A 22856-nucleotide genomic window follows, 5' to 3' on the forward strand; every position below is an offset into this window, starting at 1 on the left:
CACAAGCCCATCTTGATATAAAGGTTATAAACCTTCCACTGACCATGCCTTGCACAGCCTCATGGAATACACAGGCACATTGCTGGGGCGATTTTTCGCAGTGGCAAAGCCAGAACAAGCAGTTCCTACCTCTGGCCGCTTGTTACCAGCTCCCCTTGCACTACCCTCTCCCCACCCCTCCTGGTAGCGTTAGGACAGCTTTACAGTACTGTGTAGCAAATGGAATTGGTTAAGCTAAAAATAGCCCATTCATCCTCCCCCTCCCTCCCCATTTTTGCCGGGTTATTTTTAAAACCGATCAGCTCTCTGCCCTTGTTCAACAGGCAGCTCAGCTCAGCTGGAAGGGGAAGAAGATGCATCTCCACCAGCCCAGGGGTGTAAGAGGGACTGCAGGGTCTCCTTCAGCCCACCTTGCCGCTAAGACATAACATATCCATGACATTGCAGACTAACACAGAGGTCCTTACAATCCCAGTTTGAGCTGGTGTTTGCAAAGTCTTGAAAGGAGCATGTGCTATTGCTACAGTTAGAAAGAAGAGGTTTGCATAATCTTAACCTGCATATCCCAGGAGCCAGAACTAATTCCGTGCTTTTCTGATTTGACTTGGGGATTCTACGCCGCCACAGCAGGACTTAGGAAATGGCTCTTCACTGTAACCTTGTTTGAGTGCTCATCTTTTGTTTGCATTACTCTAGCTTGCAAGATGACAGCTATCAAGTCAGATTACTGAATGCCACTCACAGTGACACATGCCAAAAGTAAACCATTAAGACCATCTAAATAGCGGAGTTAGGCTTAGTATGTAGGTTGCCAGGTATTACATTAAGTAAGAAATAATTCTAGACAAATTCAGCAATTTAAAAAGTGCCAAATATCTTTTAACTTTTTTATTTAAAAAAAAAAAGAGATGAATTCTTAAAATTCATTGGACTGATCAGATAAAAACTCTTCCGAATTCCTAAAAACCCCACACCTAAAGTGTAATGAATTTAGGCTGCCAAAAAAGAAAGGGGGGGGGGGGGGGGGGGGAGAATATAATAATTAAAAAAAAAAAATCCTCCTAACCCCCCTGTTCTTTCTGTGTGTTTATGAAGCCTCCGGAAATACCACGGCAAACATTCCAGCTCTACAGCAGTGAGGCCACGTGGCCCGAAGGCACAACAAGGAACTTCTTTCCCAAGTTCCTTCACGGAACAGAAAAGTGATTTTTATTTTACTTTTTAAAATCAGGATCCAAGTCTAGGGAAATCTCCAGGAAATTTTCAGGAACAGTTTTAAAACAGGGTGTTTTTTGGTGTGGGGTTTGTTTTCTTTTTTTAATTACTTGCTGTGTTTCTATGCCTGCACACATTATTTTTTATAATAAAAGACCAAAGTCTTAGACTTATATTCAGAGGGCATAAAATACAGTATACTCTTTAAGACACCAGTAAAAACTATTTGCAGTGTCCTCTAAATCGCCTATTAAAGTTACAATCAGTACTATTGTATTTCTTAATACAGCCAAGATCTTTTCCCGGCAAAAATTACGGCACAGTTAAAACCTCTCCTCCTTCTAGTCTTCCAGTATGATTTCAGTTAGTACTATTAATGAAAGGATTTATGCACATGAGCTTTGCTAAACATTATGAAAAAGTACTCAAAGTGTGAACTTGAATAACAACCTTCCATTTTTACAAACAATCATGTGTAACTACTTGAAGTAATCATTTAAAACGTAGAAGTATGGATGAATCATAATGTAATAGTTGAGTATCAGTTGAAATTTGTGTTTTGCCTTAAAACAAAATAGAAGAAAGCATTACCATACAAAAAGGAAAACAGTCCTGCAGTACAAAAGCACAGCAAATGGCAGGCACACACCACTAACTTGCTTCTGTAGCCATGTCAGAAATACTTCTAATTATCAGAGGTAAAAGAGGGATGGCATTTCTGCTGGAAGCAAGTTTTACACTTTAGTCTTTCGTCTTCCCTCTCTTTCAGCCTATAAATATTAGTCTTACACATTTTTTCTCCCATACAGCTCTTGAAAAGGTTGAGTTTTTCAAGTCTGAGAGCAGACAGAAATGTTCATCAAGAAATGCCTTCAGGTCAACTGTCTGTAGCTCATCAAAGTGCAGCACTGAAAATATGGATGAGGGGGAAGAGGATTATATGAGCATGGTAGAGCAGATTAAAAAAAAAAAATACTCTATGTTCTGATGATCATTAACTTTTTTCCTTTTGGAAATGGGCTCAGTTATCATCCATGGACCCTCGGTGGTGATGGGCACAAGAGTACTGACTCCTCCCCTCCTAATTTCAGCTGCATTCAGAATAACTATGAATACATGAAAGTGTCATTAATGCTATTTCCCAGTATAAGGAAATGTCATGGGGATATGACAAGGAGTGAAAGTGGAGATGACCCACATAACAGTGGAAGGAAAGGCAGCTGGTCCACAAGAAAATTAAGGTGTAGACCAAATTCTTGAGAAGCTCTAAACTACACTAGAAATAAGGCAAAGATGAGACTACCCATTGCTTTATAAAATACTTAAAATATCTAAAAACCATCAAAACAAAGCAAAAGCAGCAACAGAGCAAGTTTGCAAAAATTATTTTTCTTAAGGGGGGGAGGCAACAGAAACCCTGGAGTGCCCACTCTGTGTTTTTTTATTTCTGTACAACAGCTAGACACGAGCTATTGAACACATTATTGAAACTACTGTTCATTTCTACTCAGGGATTTCTTCTTTGTTTATTATAAATGCACATTTATTGGCAGCAAGTAGAACATATTATTGCTCTGTTTTACAGCTCGAATGGCTCATGCAAAGAGTAATTTGTTTGTATTCTCTATCAGGATCAATATTGTACCAGGGATAGCCCAAGGAATGTTTATGCTGAGGGCTTTGCTTGCAGTATTTTGTTGTTGCAATCAATTGACCAAACAGGACTGCTTCTTAAAACAACAAATAAACTTTGATAGTGACCAGATCAGCTGTTAAAGCATAAAACATGATGCAGCATCTGGAAAAAGACTGAAGGCCCACAAGTGTTTTTACTGCCTGATGGTCCATAAAAGATTTACCTGAATATTTCCCACCGGCCTTTCTTCCTCTCAGTAGCTGGGGACTGTTTCCTCAACGCCCTCACATAACAAGATCCATTTTCCTGCAATAAAAACACAGACACATCACCCTTCCACTCTCCTGCACAACACGGCAGCATTTGAAGAAGCTCACTGAACAGACCTGAAATGAAGAGCATTTAGGAGTCCCAGGACCAAGCCTGGAGGACCAAGCCTGGAGGACCAAGCCTGGAGGACCAAGCCTGGAGGACCAAGCCTGGAGGACCAAGCCTGGAGGACCAGATCTGAGGCTGGGTCAGGGTTCCAGCCCAGCTCTGCCACCCCCAAGCTTTTGAGACTCACTCCAGTGGTTTAAGTCTTACAGGTTTCCTTGCCTGTAACAATGAGATGAGGAAAAGATAATAAGAATTCTGTAGAGGTATATATCCAAATTTCCTGACCCAAATGGTAATATTTTTTTCCAGTTAAAGGTCATGCTGAAGTCTCTTTTATTCTCTGTATAAAGGGTACTCGCTGACTGTTGTGAGCTAAGTGCCATTAAAAAAATAAACCAACCCCCGAACTCTGCTTAAGCAAATACGCCAAAATACCTCAAAACCACCATCCTGTCTGTAGCAAAACAAAGCAAGTTTATGGATTACGCTGGCACAGCACTGCGACTTCTAGGAGATGCTTTTTAATTATAAAGAAAGACTGCAAAGGGAGACAGGGGAATGTTTATGGGCAGTATGTATTTTGTTACATGCTGTTTCAGCAGGCAGACAAGGTGTCCTTACAGCCTTCTACTACTAGGCTCCAAAACTCAGCAAATATTGAAGAAAGGAACATGATGACTACATTTTGCTTCTCTTTTGACTAACTTCCAAATAACTTCCACGCAAAAGAATTTTCCATCAAACGTGAAAAAGTAAGTATTACAGAAAAAAATAAGGCACAGAATTCACAGCCAGTCCAGGTTCCTCCCCAGGACCAGCTGTGGGAGCAGACACTTCTGTAACAACTCATATGATGCAAAGTCACAGGTGACTTAAAAAAATGCAGAAGAAAACCCTCAAGTTATTACAAATAGCTTGTTAGTTGCATTCAATATTTGCTCTGCAGTCATATTTATTCTGTTCACTGATAATTCACAAAGAATCAAAACATGTCTGAAAACCATATGTTAGAAACAGTCATCCCACCCCAACACGTACAGTGCCACCAAGTGACCGTCTGCTTCAGACAGGAACTCTGCTGGTTTTCTTGTCTCACAAATGGCAATTTTAGAGAAGTTACATATTGACAGGCACCCTGGGTGAATGATTGGCTTTTAAGACCTCATTGAACTGTGAATGTTTTCCCCCAGAACATATTTATTCTCATCCAGAAGTTTTCCCCAGTGCTTTTGTTCTGCTTATACAAGCCAGGAAAAACATGTTAATTGATTCAGATTTAGTATGTGTTAACATGACTTTCTCAGCTAATGCAGACTGGGTCTTTAATTAAGTTGGAATTAGTTATTTACCCAACTTCTAAGTTTGTTCTTCCAAAGGATAAACTTTTGTTCTGTCTGCCCCAGGAGCTGGGTACCATTCCAGGTGCAACGGGATGGGACTTTGGGAAATCAGGCTGTAGCATTTACTTGGCAGCTTAAACTTTACCTCTCACTTCTCTCTCCTGGATGCTTGCTTCCAACTCTGCATTTGTGCAGCTCCATGGTTAGCTGGATCGGGGGAACTAATTTCCTTCAGCATGTTGTCTCATAAACAGCTGTGCCAACACAATACAGGGAGCAGGCACAGGGCAGGAGTGATCAGCAGTGATGGCAGAGGGTAGGAACAGAGGCTGCTTAAACCAGCTTAAACTGCACTGCTGCAACACACGAAGCCGATGCTTCACTACCCTCCTCCGTGCTTCAGTTCTGCTCGTCTGTAAAACTGGCACCACAATTCCTACTTAGTTTTATAAAGCACCTCTTAAAAAAGCTATCCCATTAACATTTCTGTGAATTCACATTACAGACCACACACCCCTTTCGCAAATCAGCTCCAAGCTTTTTCTAAGGACACTGGCGCTGTCCCCACCAGCATCTGCTCCCTGGTTTCACCATGCAACCTGCTCAGGGGCTGTACCATCTCTCCCACCACTGCCCCAGCCTGTTCCTGTGCCCCCATGCCAGCCCCAGCTCTGCCAGCACACTTCACAGGGTTTTGCTCTGAACTGGAATCAGTTTCTAAAAATAAAATTAGCTTTTTATTAAAGCCTGATCCATTCTCTCATCCTATTTCTAGGAAGATCCCCAAAACAGTCTCACTGAAATAGTTTGGGGGTAGCGGGCTACACCTGAAAAGGAGAATAGATGGGTGGGGAAGAGGAGACAACTGGAAACACCTTAAACCTGGCATCAGCCACCCTCTCCAGGTGTGAAACCACGGCCTCGCTGTGGCACGACGCGGTGCCGCACGACCTCCACCCCTTTGACATGCGTGTCCTGCGGTGCAGCTGCACGAGCGGACACTGGAAAGCACCAAGTCCTTCCCGCAAATACCCACCGGTGCCCGATAAGGGAGCTGCCGGGCGTGAATCGGGGAAGAGCAAGGAGGGGAACTGGCGGTGCTCCGGCCAGAGTATTCCCTGGTCTTCCAGATCCAGCAGAGGGAGCACAAAAACGCAGGTTTTGTTGGCCAGATGCTTTTTTGGCTACGAACCGCTCGATGCTTGAAATCCCAGGCACTTTGTATTAGATTATTTCTATAGTAATGCATGTGTGGCGCATTACAAACGCATAATAGACAAAACCCTTGCTCCAAGTAGATTACACCATAAAAATCAGTGCGGTGAAGGAGACGACCAACACAAGCAGGGAAGGCTGCGGAAGTTGAGATGAGGAAGGAGAGGCAACACAGCAGGGCTGCCAACTCGTGATTTTATCGTGTCTCCTGCAACACTAGGAATTTTTCCTAAAGCCAGCTCTCCAAAGTCTCATCATCACATAAAAAATTTCAGCTTTCAGATTTTTGTTTGTTTGTTTTAATGGATGTATCTCTAGGCTTCCGAAGTCCAAAAGCAAAGCTGTAAAGGCGATTAAGGTGAACCCCAAAGACTGAAAAACTGGAAAAGAAGTACAAAAATCCCCAAAATTTGTTGTCTGTGCATTGTGGGCAAACCAATCTCAACTCAGGGAATTTTCCTTAATTTTACTCTATTTATTGCCAATTAACGCACTCTTAATTACTGTTTCAGAAGTTGAAGAAAAAAAGGAGACTAAGCAGTTCGGCAAACACTGAGGGGAAACTTCTTTTCCTCCCCCTTCCCAAGGCTCAACTTCAGTCAAACACCTTTTCTCCCTCCGCTTTCCTAGTCTAACTTCCCTTGTTTCTGCCATGCCTTACACTCGGTCCATCCCAACGCCCTTGGCAAGGCGACAGGCAGCACAGGAGGCTGTGCGCGCAATAGTTTCTGTCTGCCCCTCCTCACGTCTCATTTGTCCTTCCACTGCTCCTTGCTGCTTCACTCGATTTCCCTTGTCGCAGCCTGAACTCCTCCTCCACTGGTCCCAGTCCCCCAAGGACGCCCTCGCTCTGGCCTGGGGTGGCTGCAGTCCCTCAGGGGTGCCCTCACTCCAGTCTGGGGCAGCTGTGGTCCCTCGAGGGCAGCCCCAAGGGCAGCCCAGGGGATGCCCCCCTCGCCTGCAGCCCCTGCCACCAAACCCAGCAATTTAGGCCCAATATACCACACAGTTTCAACGTTTTTCTTTTAACGTGGCGCTCTGGTTCTTAGTGATTTTGCCAAGATGAATCAATGGAAAAGGTCAATATACACAAGGGAAACACCCAGAGCAAACTGTGCATCACAGCAAGCCTTAAAATTAAAGCATATAAGAAACACTAAAGGGGAGAACTGGAAGAAATCCAACAGTGAAGCAACACGGAGTTCACCTTTAGGCCTCTTAAGTCTCAGCCATATCATCTCAATGGACTTGGGTCAAGCACAAACAACTTTCCCTGCTTTCTCATCACACCCTGGTCCCACGTGGAGGCCACCAGCTTTTAGGGACTGAACTATTATAGATCCTCCTGGAGCCCCATGTCTCTCCCTCAGCCTTATCCTCCGAGGGAAGCAAGAGGGACTCCAGGGTATCTCACTGTCTATACCTCAGCACTCAGCCTAAGCTGGACTAAAATAACTGTAAATAAATAAAATTCTAAGGATAACCAAGAGCAAAACCTTCAGTTTCCATACACAAGATACCACTTGGCCTCTACATACCCAAACAAAAATGAAGAGATAGCAAATACAAAAACACACACAGAAATTCTTGGAAAACAGAAATACTGCAAAGATAGACAGTTACATATGTTGTACAATCTTCTTATGGAAATACATAAGGCAGCTGCACTTCAGGGTATTTTTCTACTTTCACAATTTATATCCAAGTTCCAGCATTATTCTCCTTGAACTGCAGAATGTGTTCAAACTCAAAATTCCTGTAAAGCCACAGGGTGTCGGCAATCCTGACTTCTCATTTATCCAGGGCTGTAACTGGGTCATAAGTGAAGAACGCGAAGTGCTGCACTTCCTAAATAAGCTTACTGGTCAACAAGAGTACTTCTGCTATACAGGAAAATTTGCAAACTTCTACAGAGTGTTTAAATATTATATCCAGTCCTTGTTAGGTATTATAGCCCTCTATCAACTCGGGAGTTTTTAGAAACTTGGGCTTTTCTGAAATTCTAAAGCAACTCAAAATCAACACTGAGTGTATGCCTGATGAGCATCGGATGCTGTCCTCTGCTGAAAAAGGGGTAGTCTGCTAGTTTTATATGAAGGAGAAGCATAAAATGTTGCTAAAGCAAGCAGTGCAAAATAGGTGGGGGGTTTGGAGGGGGAAAAGAGAGAGAAAGAGAGAAAGATTGATTAAGCTCAAAGCAGGTTGGCGTGCTCCTTTCCTGGGCAGAGACAGGGTAAAGAAGGAGAGTAAATTTGGGAAGAAAAGATCTGGGGGGACAAAAGCAGAAGGAAAGGGGGCAGAGGGACTGCATCTTCAAACTGACAACTTTCAACTTTGCCTATACCTAGACTTGGTCCTCAATAATCCTTATTAAAACAAGAACCAAAAAGCACACAAACACATCACACCAAAATGCAACAGCCACATGGCTGTAAAACACCAACATTCATCTGCTGGAACAGAAAGGATGAACACTCCTTCCAAACACAAGCAGCAGAAAGCCACAGAAAGCGGCCATGCTGCACTGAAATCCCTCATGTTCCTCGCCTGGCACCACTGAATCCATCCTCCTCCCTGCCCAGAAGTGCTCTGCCTGCCTGCCCCGGCAAGCCCCCGCCTGCGTCCCACTGGGGCTCCCCGTGCCCCCCCAAAGTCCCAGGCAAACCCTTGGCCAGCACTCCTGCACTACAGCATTTCTTCCCGATACAGTTTGTTCCCAAAACAGGAGCAGGTTCTCACAGGGCAGATCACAGGGGGCTGCGATGGCGAAGCTTGCTGTGCTGAATGTCGCAGCTGCTTAGACACACCATCAAACCTGCGGTTGCTGTATCACGTTGTCACTGCAACCAGTCCTCCTGGGAGATTTTTGAGGCTCACCCTGTTAGGCAGAATGCTACCAGGGTAAAGCAAAATAAGAAAGAATTGCAGTAATAAGTATTTTAATTTTTGCTTAGTTTTTTTCCCCTATTTTTCACTGGCATAAAAGCAAAAGTTTTGTTTCTTCAGTCACCATTTCCTCAATTAGTTTTCTCGATTTTTAACAAAAAATTACCTTTAATTTTCTTCTCTGCATAAATAGAAATTAAATTAATCTCAAAATTGTATTTCACATTATTTCAAAAAAATAAAACATGACTGGAGTATGCTTTTTCTCAGACGTAGGCAGCCATGAAGTTGTAATTTCCTCACTTTGAGATGGAAGGGAACGCTAGGCTTCTGTCATACCCTCCATATATAAGACCTAACAGCAGCAGTAAGCAATATCATGATCTTCAGTTTACAACAACAACAAAATCCTTTGCTTCTCCCAACTTGTTCCACAAAACTTCCATTACTGGAAGAACCACTTTTCCAATCTGGCTCTCTTTTCCATGCCGCATGTGAACTTAAGATGGGCCCTGTGCACCTGAAGGCACCAGGCCAACATCATTGCTGTCTATGTTTGCTCTCCTGCCACAACCCTGGAAACCCTCAAGTTCGCGGGGCAGCGCTGCACCCCGCCTCCCTCCCAGCCTCACCCCCCAGATTTAAGGGGCTACACGTGTCAGTAGGCTGGATCAGGAGATCCAGCACCAGGAGGGAGGAAGGGGTGTAAGCAGGAACAGGGAAATAGGACTGGGAGGACAGGCACTTCAGTGCATCTTTGTGAAGACACACACCACAGCTTTCCTGTGAAACGATAACCCGATGCAGGTGGCTTTGGCCTGAGCTGAAATAAAAACCGATTTGGTGTGCCTACTCTGCGCAAGGGAGTCGGCACAGCAGAGCTCCGCGCCCCCCCAGCCAGGCTGCTCCTCCTCCAGTGCACGCTCCGGCCCAGCAGTGCTGCAGCCAGCAACAGCAAAAATCAGCCCGGGGCAGATGAGTCCAAAACAACTGAAGTTTGCAATTCGTCATCATTTTGCAAGTGACCATCACACTAACGGCTCCTACCTAGTCCGCAGCAGACAGTAGCATATGAGACTGCATCCGTTTATAGCAGAGGACTGAGTTGCCAACTCACAGGCATAGGATAACAAGCACTATTAACCTTGGCTTAAACTGAACCATTGTTCTGGAGACTGGACATCTCTTGTAAAATCCCATTATTAGAGACCATTTGCCATCTATTTCCGTAGCAACTTTTTTAGTTGTTTTGTTCTATTTTAGAAGAATTTTCCCCTTCCCTTTTCCTTATATCCTATTGTACTTACAGAGCCTTAAACAATAACCCACTCAAGCACAGGCATGGAAGTGGTTTGAAGGAACAAAGGCTGCTTCTGGCACAGCCAGTGCATCTGACTCTCCCTATGTACAGCTGCCTGCATATCCTCCGCAGATTTGCAGAGCACCAGAAGCTACTGATTTCCCTCTGCTTCTGCTATGTGTTGGATACAAAATAAACTGCAGGCAGGAGTAGTCTACTAAAGTTATACTTAGTTGAAGCATCAACTAAGGGTGCAGGTGAGTCACAACCAAGTTCTGCAGCTAATATTGCTCAAGGAATAGGTAGGAGAAGGCTTGACCTGAAAATAAAGCAGTATGCATGAACAATATGAATTAAAAAAAAAAAAAAAAAATCTAACTCCAGGGAGGCAGTGCAGCGGAAGCAGAGTGTCTCAGGCTCTGCTAAAGAAGATTATTGCCACATCTAGCAGTTAGCACCCACCAAACAGTGTGCCATCAACTTAATTCTCAAACAAGACTAGCAGAACAGCAAGACAGGATTAGACATGCTTGTTTTTAACCATTCATTTCTCTCTCTGGTGGAATACTATCAGCACAGCATTGGCATCAAAATTACTACCCTTCAAAACGTGCAGAGTGCATTTTTAATTTTACATGTAGCAGTTGTGTCATATGGGGTTATTTATTTTTTAATTTAAAGTGGTAAAACATATTTAATCTATTTTGAGAAAAGAACAAATTGATTTAGCGAGCAGTTCAAGGCTCTCCCTGGAGACACTCAACCACACTCAGCAATCTGGATATAAGTTGAAACTTCACTAAAGTCATTTTAATTGTAGGTCAAGATATAAAACACCAAGGAATACTAAAAATTAAGCCATCATCTCTGAGACTAACAAATGTCTTATATTTGGCAGTAGCATATTTTTTAAAAATCTTTATGGCATTACTACTTAAGGACAGTAGCAGAGCAAACAGCTTAGAGCCGCATGTAAAACGTGCATTATTTTACTGGGGGGGGGGGAACCACCCAAAACCTACATTAAGGGAAAAATACTGGGGTGAAAGAAACTTAAAAGACTACACTTGTGATGGTGGTGGTGCATCTTTTCCACTTTGTTTCATTACACCAAACATCTTTTGTTTATAAACAAAAAGTTTTGTTTAATCTTGCTCAGAAAACGTTCTTCCCTAATACAGTGTGAAAGAAACAGGGTTGCATACACAGCAATACACATATGCACAAAGGGAGAACAAAACTGAGAAAAGATTTTTTTTTTTTAAAGAAAACTTTAAAAACAAATAAATGAAAAGCCACAAAGCCTTTAACACTTTCAGAGCTTTGTGCCCAGGTTTTATAAGGAAAAACTCTTCATTTCTTCTTAGCTAAAATGTACTTTTTAAGCAGTTTTTTCATGTAGAAAGTACCCCCGACTTCTGTCCTGTAGTTTTGAGCTGGATTCCCCATTTACTAAAACCTTTTTGTAGAGCTTAGCTGAAATCCCAAAAATGTTCCTTTGTCCACTTGCCTCAAATAACAATGACAAAAGAGGGCTCCTGACCTTAGCAAGAGAAAGCAAAAACCCCTCCAGTTTAACTTCTTAAAAGAAAGGAAGTTAAAAATTAGGTGTATTAATTTTCAAAACCAAATAATAGTAACTAAGAGCTCTTACTAAACTATCTAAACAAAGAATATATAACCCATGTCCTTCTCCCACATTCTCCTATCTGAAATAAAGTTTAAAGGTCAGCAATGTGAGATCAGGGGCAGATTTTTTTTTTTTTTACCATCCCTGCCTAATAACCTTTTAAACTTGATCAATATACAAATTTCCATTCCTGCCATTATCTTCCACTCATGGGAGTGGAGACGAGAAGAGTATTTCCCCCTTTTAGTTAAATCAGAACGGAACTCACCAGTAAACAGGTATTTCAACAGAAAGCAGTTCAAGTGATGTGCTGAAGCCCACATGTGTGTGGAAAAAAAAAATAATTAATTTTGACATCCTATATTGCTGCCAGACAACTCATTAATTAAAAACACAAACACTAATTTCATTGGTTTTAGCCGCTGTCCCTAGCAGGTGCGCTAAAACCTATGGATGAACATGTATCTCTCAACGTGAAGCTAGGCATTTCATGCGAGTTCAAATCTATCCGCTGCCAAGTCCTTTTTCTTGACCGCCTTCATATCCGCTCACTGAATACTACCATACTCTAACCACCTTCTTCTGTAAAATTAAAAGCCGTGTACGTGCACATACATGCAAACCTACATCTGCGCATGGTGTAGCACAGGGACTATCGCCTGCTTTGCCTGTGTGAGCGGTGCTGTCATGCCAAGGAAGCGAATGGCAGGAAAGCTGCAACACCGCGACCCAAGTAAGATGCAGGCAAACGATTTTACAGATTCAAGCCTTTTATGCAAATTAATGTCATAGAATTAAAAGCACCGAAAGGAATAATTGCATAGATGCCTCAGAGGAAGTGTCATATCTTGGGATTTAATAGCTAGAAGCAGTCTTCCCCCTCCATCTTCCCTATAAGTCATTTGGTCGCAGCAGACGAGCACTCCTTGCTGTCTATCACAAGCCGTTACGCAAGTACTGCCAAAGTGGTAGCCCTGGAACCTGGTTTTCTGGTCCCCTGGAGGGCTGCAGGGCAGAGTCCAGGGCCTCCCCTCATGCCAAGCCCTGCCAGGCTGCCCACGCTGAAACTCGAGGCCATCAGCAGCTCAGAGAGGCAGCCAAAAGCAGGCAACGTTGCACAATTTGTGTTCTGTGTGGACATCTGAGCTGGAAAGACAGTCATTTCAAAACAAGCTGAAGTTTGCCTCAGGATCTTCTAAATTTTACTGCAGGCTGTTCTCAAATTCTTCCACTGATAGCATTTGTAAAACTCGGATTAATTTTCTGTGACACTGAAAGAGGGGGGGAGAGACCCTAAACAAAACCCCGGTCCTGCCTCAATGACTTCATTCCTTACATCTGCATAAACATCCACTCGCTTCTCTCCTACCCTCGAAAGCCCTCTCTCTCCAACACGCCAAAAGCTTTTAACCCACGTTAAAGCCACTTGCATCCACAGCCCCCGCTCCAAACAGGCACCGCTGTGGAAAAGCCACTACTCTGTAAGAGGTGAGCCGTGGAAAATCTCGCTCAGACACTTTGAGCTGCGGCTGACACTGACCGTCCGCCACGTCCCTCCGACAGAGAGGAGGCTCCCCGCAGCAGAGCTGGCCGGGGGGCTCGTGTCCGCACTCTGCTTGACGTGCGCGCAGGGTGGGTCGGTCAAGGAAAGTGCATTTTCGTTAAAGAAAGTGGACAGAGTTTCAACGACTGAGGCAGAGGCAAATATTGCCTTCTGGCAGCTCCTCTCTGGGGGTGGGATGGACATCTGAGGAGGGGTGAATTAGAGGGAGAACAGCTGTTTGCTCAGTGAATGAGTCACAGGACTCGGCTATTAATTCCTCCTCCCAAGAGAATATGCCCCCATGCCAGCCCACCCACCATCCTATAAAACAAACAAACAAATAATGGAGGTCAGGAAGGGCAGCTCAGTAAGAGGAAAGGAAAAAAGGGAAAAAAATACCCAAGCATTTAATATTTACATAGGAATGAAATGTTTCATTAATTACATACAGAATCAATTTGCAGCTATTTTCCTTAAATTTCTCGGGCAAACCCACAGATTTGAAGCACTTTGAACTGTGCTGCGCCAGTAATTGTGGATGAATATTTTAGATCAGTCTTGAATCACTGTACTGCACACACCAAATGAACTAATAAGCTGTTCATGTGTGGACTACTAATGTATTTTCTTTCTTTCCTAGACAGATGGAGTACAGTCTCAAATCAGTTGAATTGGCTACTGGGAATCTTCAGAAAGGCTTAGAAAAACCTTTAGTTCTACTGTTTTATTAAAAATGCCACTCAATAGCCTGCATGCATTAAAAAGGAGCCAAGAAGATGCAGAAAAACCCAAACAAATTTACAAAGATACGAAGGAAGAGTTGGACATTTCACATGACTATAGCAACCTCCAGAGAGTGACAATGAATAGTGCGTTGTGAAATGTTATTACAGGACTATCAAAAAGATGGACATCCTTGCCATCTATATGATATTTATCACAATACATCCATTTATGGGCAGTCATTTTAAATCACATATAGTGGCATATCAGTTCTGTAATCTGACACAGATGTGTTCTAGTTTACAGAAGCATCTGTTGAGTCATCAGGACATCAGAATAGTTAATTGCACTTTGGGGACGCTTTCAGAGATTAAAAGTTCCCTTATTTCAAGCATATTTTAAGTGTCCTCATAGATTTTCAAAATTAACATATGCACCCACACTCCAGCAAAATTAATGTATGAAATGTAAATAACAACCTCCTTGAGGGATTATCTGTTTTCTTCCGCCTCCTGTACACCCTGCCTCACACTGTGCTCAGCAACGTGGAACAGAAAACAAAGATACAACTTGAATCACGCCTAATTCTGAAATATCAACTAAGATGTGGCCTACAGTGGCTGGGCGAAGAATGCAGAAAAGCTGCCTTCAGTCAAGAACTTTTAAAAAATACGTAACAGCTAAAAACTGCTCGATGATGTCTGCCATCTCTTTTTGGCAAAATGCTCATAATTATATTTCAGAAGCTTTTATTGCTGTTTATTCTAAAAGAAATGCTGTACAAGCTGTATCTTTCACCACCACAAGAGTATGAGACGAGACAGAACTACCCACAAGATGAAACATGGGCTGAACGACATTAAGCCATCCCCCCATCTGAATTTGTACCAATTGCTTCTTATATGCAGCTAGGGACTGGAGACAAGCAATCTCCATTCATACACCTAATTATCCAAATACTTGAATTAAAAAGATAAAAAAACCTTGTGGAAAACTCCTATGAGTTTTCAACATGTGTGAGCAAATTACATCTTTCCCATGCTTCCAACCTGAATTTCCTTGCAACCTTCTGGCGTTCATAGCAGTAGGAGGATTAAGAAAACATATTTCCTAGGAAGAAGGATCCATCATATAAACTTTGATTTAAAACAATTTAGCAGTAGATTTTTTGTCTGGTTGGTATTTTACCAAAAAAAAAAAAAAAAAAAACCAACACAAGAAAATGAACCAACCAAAAAAGGTATAATCTACTGTTTCTCAGACGTAACTGAATCTGTCTGGTCTGTAACTCACGAACCACAGGGTTCCCATGATTAATTTAATGAACTATTTGATTTCACTCAAGAGCGATCATAAAGCTAAAGTGCAAGTGCATAACCAAGAGCACCATACAAGACTACAGATACCAACACAGCATTTGGGGTTTGCTTCCTATAAATCCTAAAGTGACAGCACACCTCAATCTAAGCAGACTGTTATTCTTTAGTGCGGAGGAAATCAAACTTGAAGTGAGAGTGTAAAAGTTGAGACAAGCACTGCAATCATGACCATGCTTTAAAAAGGTCCCTTATACTTTTGAGGTTACAACATATTCCCTTGCTGCTAAACCTAACTGAGACTGCTGTCTCAGTTGCATTAAATTATTAGCTAATTAGCCCCAAGTAAGGACAACAGTGTGTTGATGCTGGCAAGCTGTGAAAAGAACACTTCAGCAAAGAAGATCAATAGCATTTTTGTCTAGCTTACAATAAGAAAACTGCTGGCCCAGGTTATGAGTTTAAGCCATTTTTCATTTGGCAGACAAGACAGCACTAGTGACAGATCAATACAGTAACTTTATGATAAGCTGCTGCTCCTGCAGATGGCAGGACCATAAACAGGCATCATTTTTAAAGCCTGGAGCAATCCATTACTTAGACAGAAACCACCTGACCTTTTATAATATTTAGACATTCCCACACAAAAAAACAAAAATCAGAAAATAAAACAGAGGGAGAATCAGGAGGATTAGCTGTCCTGTAAGACAGAAGGGAATATTAGCTGTTTGAAAGTCAGTATTTAAAGTAGCAAGCTTCTGTGCTATTTGGGAGATCCCACTAAAGCCACAAGGTTGGCACCAGGTAACTACTTATCCCTTCAAAGAGAAAATGTTATTGGGCATCAGTTCTTATTTGATGCAATTTTCTTATCTCTAGGTTATCTGGGATAACAAAAGAGCCTATTTATAAATCTAAAAAAAAAAACCAACCACCAAACAAAAAACCCAAACCACAAACACACTAATGTGTCCTTAAAATATTAGATGAGTCACCTTAACACCTGTAATTAGTAAGCATTTGAGAGAATACAGTTAGAAGTGGGTGGTTATTTTTCCTATATTGCAATATACACACCAATATATACACTATAGCATTTGCACGTATGGTTTGTTATTCTGCACCAGTATTAGGATTGCCAATAGTGTTCCACTATTTTAACAAAGGCAAAGGAAAACAAGAGGAAGGTTTTATAATTCTAGTGCTTTTATGGTAAGACCTCTAGTTGAAGAGAATGTAAAGGATAGCACCTTAATAAATTATTCAGGCCAGATCCTCAGCTGAGGACACAGGTGGAGCATCTGGCCCTAGATTTACAGTCTTCTTTTCACTATAAACATGAAATAACCACAGAACATGGCAAATTAATCATACAACCAGCTTGCCTCTGCCTCCTCATCTGAGGCTGGTTTGTGTCAATTACTAGAGAAATATCTGCTTAAGCAGGAAACTAATTTTACAAAAGCACATTGGGTTCGCAGGCTTTCATCAATAGTTTTTGGTTGCTGCAAGTAACTAATTAACATTAATGTCAACATAAAGGATAGAAGAAGGAGGAAAATACTAACGAGCACAATATAAAAACTGAGCTGGCTGCTTTTTCCCCATACAGTACTGCCATGCAACTGGCTTCCCGTCCATGCCTGAAAAATGAGTTGTTATTAATTTGGTCACTAATTTTACCTTGCATGATGTAAGCAAACAGCACTACATTTTCCCCTTAACTAATGCCAATTATGCACAGCATTAGTTTAAAATACAGCAGAATAGCACACAAACCAGAAGTCTTTTGACTGGGCTCCACTCGTGCTAAGAATAACTTGGCGCACACACACAATGCTAAATCTGCCAATTATCTGCTTTGCTCCAAAACTAACCCCCCTGCGCCTTCTACAAGATCCTATATACATCAAGCTGTGTTAAAGCAGGAAAACTAGATATTGAATCTATTTTTAAAACAAATTGAATTTCTTTAAACTCAAAGGTGAAGGATGGTTTCAACAGTTTCACATTTATAATCTCACCTCTTTTCAGCATGCACAAGGGCTCTTTATATCCAACCACGCTTAAGACATGCTGGCCGCCACGCCTGCTAGCCACCAACACTTGGTTTCAACACAGAGACTCTGCCAGCCTACCACAAAATCACTGGCGCAAACACACAAAACAGCAGCCCACAATTCTGATTCACAGGTCACAAAATATCCTTAGAGATGATGCCCCTATGATCAGGCTAAACAAGACGCTAAATAAACTCAATGGCTTGGTTTTTGTCATTTGTTTTTTGGTTTTGTTTTGTTTGTTGCTGGGTTTTTTTTAATAAGCTTACTATGGCTTTGGTTGCAAAATCCCCACATATTTGTAAAAAAAAATAAAACTTTGCAGCACTCAGAAATACTTACTGATGCTTCTTTTACAGTGCCTCAATGACACCATTCCAATTTTAAGATAATCCAAAGCACTTCACTCACGCCACAGCGTATGGATGCAGGTAGCAATCCCACACTGGCTGTTCCAAAACACCAGCTCAGCCTTAGCACTCCTGGGACGCACATCCCATTTCACCTGACTACTGCCTCTGGGAAGGAGGGAAGGGGACTGGGTCTTCCGGAGCTTGGCTGCACGGACACTAGCGAAAAACAGTGTTGGGAGGAGCGGTCAAATAGCCTGGCATCGGACTACCCCAGGAGTGTGTTCAAAGGGAGGTGAAAGCATCTGCCTAGAGTAAAGGGGAAGAGAGTCCCTCACCCTCAAGAAGTAGGAGGCCATGCTCCTCCTGCGCCCGAGTGATTATTACTTGCTTTTTGGTGCAATGATTCCCTAGTATGTATTTTCTTCAGCACTTCAGCCACTTTTATCCCACTCCTCCACCGAGCATACTCCTGTATTTCCATTTCTTATGCTTTTTTCTTCTTTTCCCTACATCCTATTTGATCTAAGTTCCAATACACTATTTCCTTCTCAGCAAGGTCCTCACCACACCTTTGACTTTTTCTTATTTTTCCTCTGTCCCTGGTAAGATCTAAACTGCACCCTTTATCCCAGACGGGTCTCTGCAGATTCCTGTTCTGTCCCTTCTTCGATCAAACTCTCTGGACTTTCTGTACTAAGAGTGTTTTACTCAATAGGGACATTAACTCTCCTTATTGCTATTGTACTATTAAAATAACATGATCCTTGTCTGAAGACAGCACCATGTGAACAGCTTTATAGACTTTAACATTACCACCAGTGAAGTGAGACCTCACTAAGGACCTCCAATTTCTTGTTGAAGAAATTGTACATAAGTGACAAATCCACAAATACAAAGGACCATGCAGCAACTTTGCTACTGTTCAAGAGGTTAATTAAGTTGAAGGGAAAGAAAACTAAAGACAGACTTCCAACACCACACCAACTTCCTTGTCATTATGGTTCCAGACTCCAGATTAGCTACGAAAACCATACACAACACCTTATCAACTATTTTTCTTCCCTAGCAAAATCTTGCTTGAGAAGCTATGTCTTAACACTTGCTTCACATCCATCCAAAAAAGAAAACCAGCTCTTTACTTTATACGTTAGATATTGCGTTCATGTGAGATACACCTATTTCAATGTAGACTTTTCCACTGTAATAAAACTACTAGTTGGATAGCAAAGCATCTGTGAAAGGCACCATCTCTTCATTATGTATAGTGCCGCAATCATACTTAACTCCATGATGGCGACCAGAAGGCAAGATCATAATGCATATATTAATAACACAAATAAGGAAACTGAAATAGTGCATTCACATTACATGTTGTTTGTACCACCATCCACCAGAGCCAATCCTTTTGAGTGTAATAAAGTGAAGGTATTATAATTAGAGAGTTCTTAATGCCATTTAATCAAGTGTGGCGCTGGAGCACAGTGGGTTGTATACCAAAGACAAAACCACACGAAGCAGTACAATACTGAGTGCAAGAAAGGGCAGACATATTCTTAAGGGAAAATAACAAAGTTACTACAAAGCCATGTTTGTTTTCAAATACTCAATCAAGAGAGTTTGCGTACTAGGTAATTTTATATCATGAAAATAAGTTACTTCATGAACTGCAAATGAAATATGACCACAAAAATGTCTTTAATTATTACAGACAAGAACCACCAGATTTGAGTTCTCAATTTGCGAATTAATGCTTCATAGCTCTATCGGAAGAATTAATTATACTTCTACAATATTATAATTATATTTCTACTACTGCTTATTATTTACAAAGTGCTTTACAATAACTAACCAGTTTCCATGACACCTCTAGAAGTCTCCACATACTGAGGCTGAGACAGGAGTATCCTGAGCTATCAGCAGCAGAACAGCAAGGGCCAAGTGAAATCAGGAGTAAAACCAAGGACTTTTCCATCATCAGGCCATTTTCCCGGGGGTCACGGTATCCTTGGCACACCTAGCATGAGATGCTTCTCGCAATAAAGATCAATGTTACAACAGCTCCTTCCCATGTCTCAGAACCAGACTGGGAACTACCCTGACCCTCTCCCATGAAACAGAAAAAAGTATGCTTAAAAAAAAAAAAAAGGTAGTTGGAAATCACCCTTGCAAATGAGAGGGATCAGACACTCACTCGTGTGTTTTAGATTAGCCTCCTGACCAACCTGAAAGATCTTGCACAGCTACCTGCCCAGGACTCATGTCGTTGGTTGGCAGGAGTGAACATACCACACAAGGAAGGACCCTAATTGACAACCGTTGCAGCTACTACTCATTCCCCTTTGATACACCAAAGATGTCCAGTGTTATTCTCTATAGAAACAGAGTAAAGACTACTCCTGTCCTAAGTAGCCCTTGTTTTAACCATACCATAACATTTTTAGGAAAACATGACAAATAGTTTCCATTTTATGTATGGAGAAACTTGCTTGACAAACACAGTAAGTCAGGAGTACAACCACTGAATGTTCCCAGAGAAATGTGGGATTTGGGGCACAAAGTGTTATGGTACAATTGTTATTTATTTCACAGATGCAGCTAAGAAATCCTACAGACCTTAGCTTGAATCTTGATTTGGGGCCTTCAGAGGCCAAATATGGTTTTTCATTGTAATACATAAATAACAATAAATATACCTAATATCCAAGTTACCAGGTATGTGTAACTTAACACAAAAGTAACAGCAGGAAAACTAAAGCAGAAAAATGATGCGGCAGCACAGAGCTTCAAAAATTACTCTCGGGCAAGCAAGTGCCTTCAGACTGAAATGTTATTTAAAGATTTGTTACATATATAACGGCACATTCTCAAATGATTGCAGATCAAGAAATTAAAAGGTCTGAATTAAAACAGGGTCTGATTTAACACCCATTAAGGTTGGAAAAAATATTCCCATTGGCTTTAGACAGCATTGGGTCATACACTACTACTACATACCCTGCGCCTTTCAGCTTGTTTGTATGACAGTTACACAGATAGCCGTTCCCAAAATAGCAAAATACAAGCTTCCATCTGCCTGGATATTCTTTATGGACAACAGCTCGACACTCCTAATGGCTAAAAAAGGACTTTGCAAACTAGGAGTCAATTGTACCATAACCTGTAGGAGTCCCACTCAACCTTTGCCATCTCCAGAGAAGCACTGTGATCAGGAGACATTTATCTTACCTCATTTTCAAAGTTTTACAGACTGGTTTTCCTCCTTCCCTGCCCATCATGCTCAAGTCCTTTTTCATAATTGCATGTCAAAAGGAAGAAAGTTGCAGAGATCACATGCTTTTACCACTTATTCCTGAATAGCTCGTTAATTTAAGAACTTCTATTGATTTTGTTGGGTCATTTAGACATTTAAAATACTTGGGTGCTTACGTTCTGTAGGAATGAGCATCCCAAAACTTACTCTGTTATCATGGAGGGGAAATGAGATGTTTGCTTTGTTTCTTCCTTTAAAGCATTAATTTACATAAGATTTAGGAAAACTTTCCCCTCATCTGTACTCTAAAAATATTCCTTAAAATGTGGGAGAAGGCTCAATATGCATAAGACAAATACAAATTAAAGTACACCAAACAAATGGCAGGACAAATAGTTTAATCCTCGCTCAACAGATAAACACCATAATTCACAGCTTTGAAACAGATGAAATACGAGTCTATTCTTTATTAGTGGAGATAAATGTTTGTCACCTTAATCTCCAATATGCTATTCTTCTATAACTATGGGGTATATTCCCAGGTCAATCTGTGGGAGATTTAGGCAGACGATGTTAATCCTAGCGCAAAACTTGAGGAACATGAATCAAGTTGAAGTGTTGCAGAACATTTTCGCCACAAGCAGTAGCTCCCATCAAACAGGACATAGTCAAGATAAAAATCATGCTGTTCTAATATCCTTAGGGCTTTATCCTGCCAGCACTAACTGATAGTGTTGCTTATGAGAGATACTGGCAGAACAGAGCAACAGTAAGGACAAAAATGTATCTCAAATCCTTTATTGAAGCGGGTAATTTTAATGAACACTTCATCTCTACTGCTTTTGACTGAAACTGTGCCATGATATTAACTGTTTAGATTCCCACCCGTTTCACTTTGCTTACATGCGCAGTGTTGATTCTATAAACATCCCGCAGGACCATTTACACCAAAGAGTATGTTTGCTGTACTGATTACAGACTTCAAATGCCATTAATGTCTGTCTTTCAGAAAGGCTGCAGCACCTTGGTTTTGAAAAATCAAGCTTTTTAAGAGATGCAAACTGGCAAACTCAAAAATCAGCACCCAAATCTAAACCTGGAGTTCCTATTTCCTGTACTTTTAATAGAAAAAATTCATTTTATTAGTTTCTATTGCTCTATTAATTTCTATTTGAAATATTAGCCCTTTATTTGCACCATAGTTCCTTGTTAATCATAGAATCATAGAATGCTTTGGATTGGAAGGGACCTTTACAGGTCACCTAGTCCAACCCCCCTGCAATGAGCAGGGACATCTTCAACTAGACCAGGTTGCTCAGAGCCCCGTCCAACCTGACCTTGAATGTTTCCAGGGATGGGGCCTCCACTACCTCTCTGGGCAACCTGTTCCAGTGCCTCACCACCCTCATTGTAAAAAATGTCTTTCTTAAATCCAGTCTAAATCTGCCCTCCCTTAGTTGAAAACAATTGCTCCTTGTTCTGTCACAACAGGCCTTGCTGAAAAGCCTGTCCCCATCTTTCCTATAGGCCCCCTTTAAGTACTGGAAAGCTGCAATAAGGTCTCCCTGCAACCTTCTCTTCTCCAGGCTGAACAACCCCAACTCTCTCAGCCTGTCCTCGCAGGAGAGGTGCTCCAGCTGTCGGATCATTTTCGTGGTCCTCCTCTGGACCCGCTCCAACAGGTCCATGTCCTTCTTGTGCTGAGGGCTCCAGAGCTGGATGCAGTACTCCAGGTGAGGTCTCACCAGAGCAGAGTGACAGAATCACCTCCCTCGACCTGCTGGCCACGCTTCTTTTGATGCGTCCCAGGATACAGTTGGCCTCCTGGGCTGCGAGCGCATGCTACCAGCTCATGTCCAGCTTTTCATCCACCAGTACCCCCAAGTCCTTCTCCACATGGCTGCTCTCAATTCCTTCATCCCCCAGCCTGTATTGATACCAGGGGTTGCCCCGACCCAGGTGTAGGACCCTGCACTTGGCCTTGTTGAACCTCATGAGGTTCACACAGGCC

General features: G+C 41.9%; 1 protein-coding gene across 10 annotated transcripts in view; it reads right to left on the reverse strand.

Annotated features, from left to right (window-relative positions):
* The window catches only part of ZMIZ1 (zinc finger MIZ-type containing 1), a 365884-nt gene that overhangs the window by 233603 nt on the left and 109425 nt on the right, over window positions 1-22856 (reverse strand). For 9 of the 10 annotated variants that reach the window (XM_072869891.1, XM_072869885.1, XM_072869886.1 and 6 more), the window contains one exon: window positions 3075-3157. The exons of the other annotated variant lie outside the window; for it this stretch is intronic. The gene's annotated coding sequence lies outside the window, so the exon portion shown is untranslated. The remainder of the gene's footprint in view (window positions 1-3074; window positions 3158-22856) is intronic. 10 annotated transcript variants of the gene reach the window in all.

Source organism: Ciconia boyciana, chromosome 8 (assembly GCF_034638445.1).
Source record: "Ciconia boyciana chromosome 8, ASM3463844v1, whole genome shotgun sequence".
NCBI classification, from domain to species: Eukaryota; Metazoa; Chordata; class Aves; order Ciconiiformes; family Ciconiidae; genus Ciconia; species Ciconia boyciana.